Genomic DNA, 3,550 nt, shown 5'->3' with positions numbered 1-3,550 from the left:
GTTTCTCTTTTTTCCAAAGTAATCTCTCAGGACTTTTATCCCCCGTCTTCTCACCGTTCTTCGAGCCCCCTCGATGCCAACATTACTCACGAATTGCCAACGGCAAACAAGATGTCGCGACGTGGGGTCGAAGTACAATTGTAGGCGTTAACAAGACACGCGTCAGCTACAGAAAATTTATTCGTACCACGGCCGTTGATGGGTAGGCACGCGACTTAATTAAAAGCGACAGAAACGGATATTTGTTAACGGGATACTATTTTGTAGAAAGCAAATGAAATCTCTCTGAAAGTCGGGTGACGAACAATTTTTCATTGCCCACCCAGGAGCATTCTTATCACTTCCACAAAACCACTTCATTTTCGTTTCTTTCATTCTTCCTATTCCTCTTGTTCTTTGTCCTTTCAATCCTCTGGTGTACTCACCGCCACCTCTTCCTTTGTTTTCACTGAGGAAGCTCCTGTGGGTGAAAATAAGCGTTCGTGTGAATAACTTCAAAAGCGACTTCTAATTTGCTAATCATATTTATAATATAAAGCTGAATTAATGAAGATATTACAGGGAAAGAAATGTTACTTTGAAATGTTACTTTATTTTGCTAAAATAATTTTTGAAGCACGACAATCGTCAAGAGACATATCAGTGATTTAAGACTGCTAATTTCTATTTCTGATTCTAACTGTGCATATTAGTTGCTTATTGTCATTTCCAAGTAAGATTTGATTGCAATTGGCACTGCCTACGTCGCCCCATACAATAACCGTGTTCGTTTCGAAGCCGAGGCAAATAGAAGTCGCCATGTCCAATGTCGTAGACCGATCGTAAAAGTTAGCGAGTCTGATAGCAGTCAGCTTTGTAATGCTACTCCCAATTCGATTCCATGCGACTTTTACGACGACACTGTCGCAATTCCTGTTCCGATTCTCGGTATCATCGCCCATTGGGAAATCGGACTGAAGAATTTCGAATGCTTCGGATATCGTCAAAAATTGATTTATTGTATTAGAATATTGTTCGACTCGAATTGACCGTCATTTATAGTACAATTTTCACTGTTATAGGAAACAGCTAGTTTTTCAAATAAAAAGTGAAGTTTCAAAAATGGTAGTTTCAGGTTTTAAGTAAGAAATATCAGATCAGATTTTATGAAGAAAGTACAACAGCTTAAGTTATTGTGTACTATAAAAGATAGTAGCGTGTCAAATTATATCACTTGCTTTTATCTCCTGTTTTTCAGCAAACCGCACGATTCTACTGCAACGCAAGGCGATTAATTCCACGTAAAGCGGTTTTAGTTGTTCCTCGGCCGTTTCAGGGTCCTCTACTGCTACGACTGAGCCGTAGCTTTCTGTTTTCACTCTCGCTGAACTCTTACTCTTTTCAACGGTCTTTCACCTTCCCTTTATGGTCGTTCCTTTAATATCAGTGCCAATTAATATAGCTCTATCGTTTCGCGGCAACTGCCGACTGCTGCCTCTCCGTATCGACTTTTCTCGTTTATGTCCCATGAAACTACAAAACTTCCATCCCCTGCAGTAGTGAAAATTCCATTTCCCGGCGGAAAACACGATCGACCACCTCGGCCACCCTAACCCCCTTGAGCTGACGTTGCAACGCCGTCGTAACGCACCCATTGGTGGATTGCATTCGGCCCGGTTCTGAGGGCTACCGCGTTAAATCGAATCCTTTTCGCGTTTTAATAACACGAGGTAAACTACGTGTGGGAGAAATTATTTTGCAATGTTTGCGGGTTCCGTCAATTTTCTATTTGCCCTTGATTGGCTACATACACCGCGTCGAAACGATTTATAATTAAATCATTCTACATTAAACTGCTACGATGCATGTTAAAGAAATTATTCAATTCATAAAATGTACGTAAGATTATCTAATCACTTACGATTCTTCCCTGAGAACTTCATGGAAAATACATACAATGACTACATTAGATAGTGTGTACTTATCGTTACCAGGATTACCAGGACGTTTCTATATTTTTAACAGCACCAAGGGAGGCTGAAATATTTTTATGACATCTTTGCTTGAAGAGGTTCCATGCATCCGAGTTACTGACAAATTGGACGGAGAGCATAGAAGTCGTCGCTTTAATATCAACTTGAAAATTGTTCGACATTCAAAAGTCCGGAGCATGTCTCGATGATAGTCCCGGGCTTGGATTTAAACACAAAGTACATCTTAAATTTTCAAGCATCTTTAAATAATTACAGAGTCGCTTCCACAAGACGCGATTCTTCTGTCGACGCAGGGTCAACTTTTATCCTCTTTGCGACGCCGCTGCGACGCGACGCGACGTTCCTTCGCGACATCCAGTTCGAATAAAGCGTCCCATCGTCTCCTACAGGAATGGGTACTGCTTGTTAAATCTCTGTTTTGTATGCGTTTTCAAGAATTAAAAGTTTCCTCCTGCCCTTTTATCTTCATTCTTTAGAAAAAAGACAAGTGTTCATTCTTCAGTTATGCTGTTGCTTTATGAATGACGAGCAAGAAGGCTTAATAATTAGAATAATTGTTCAGAGCATGTAATGTATATAAATTATTGTTAAACGTAAAGGACGTTTATTTTATTCTAGTTGCAAATGGAAATCGACGTTCAAGCATTACAAGTATGTAATTACCGTGTAAATTCAAATGATACGAGTTGAAAAATTTGATTGCTTTATGTCTAGAAGTCGTGGAACAGTTTCCTTGGTGCTTCACTACTGGATTACTTCACTATTTAGCATCGCGTAGCAACTCGTGGGGACCATTAGGTAGAACTTTAACCGAGTTAAATATTTTACGTTAACAGCTTTTGAAGGCGCGTATCTTACCATGTACATCAAATTTTCCGCAGTTTGCTGCAAACTCCAAGTGACGTACAGGAGTCATTAACTACAACTTTCAAATGGTGATTCGATTAAAAAAATTGATTGCGCCATTAATTTGAAAAGAGACTTTGGAAAAGTGAGAGGTTAAAAATTACTTTAACCCTCTATGGACCCGTGTAACTTTCAGTTCAGGTGCTAATATATCGAAATTTTCTACATTTAAAGAAAAAAATAGAGAGTTAAATTATGATATGGAATCAGTATATGAAATCCTTTCGTAAATCCTGGATGTATCATAATATTTGTTTAATATTCGAGACACGTGCATGCCTAAATAAATTCACAGGCACGCATGCATGCCTCGCGTACAGTTTGTTCACTCGATTCACTTTTCACTATCGTCGTCGTTCTTTTTTTTTTTTCATTTTGTGTACCGCTTGAAGTGTTCCTCAATGGCCTCACGCAAAGCAATACTTGTTATTCAGACTTTAAATGCGGTAAATCATTCATTTGATGTCTTTTGACGCTACCCTTCTCTTCAAGGGTTGTCGTTTGTAGAAATTTTCCCGCTTGGCTAAACGTACCGATGAAGATTCGCCTTTACGTTCGTTCATGCATACATTTCACCGAACCATTTGCACTAAAGTTTTTCCTTACTGTGGAAATAATTTGTCTGGAAAATGGGATTCCGATCTCTTCGTATTCTCTCCATATATTTTTAT

The sequence above is a fragment of the Ceratina calcarata genome, unplaced genomic scaffold, assembly GCF_001652005.2.
Source record: "Ceratina calcarata isolate Rehan_Ccalc_2016 unplaced genomic scaffold, ASM165200v1 scaffold179, whole genome shotgun sequence".
In the NCBI taxonomy this organism is placed as follows: Eukaryota; Metazoa; Arthropoda; class Insecta; order Hymenoptera; family Apidae; genus Ceratina; species Ceratina calcarata.
Note: the sequence above shows the minus strand (reverse complement) of the source record.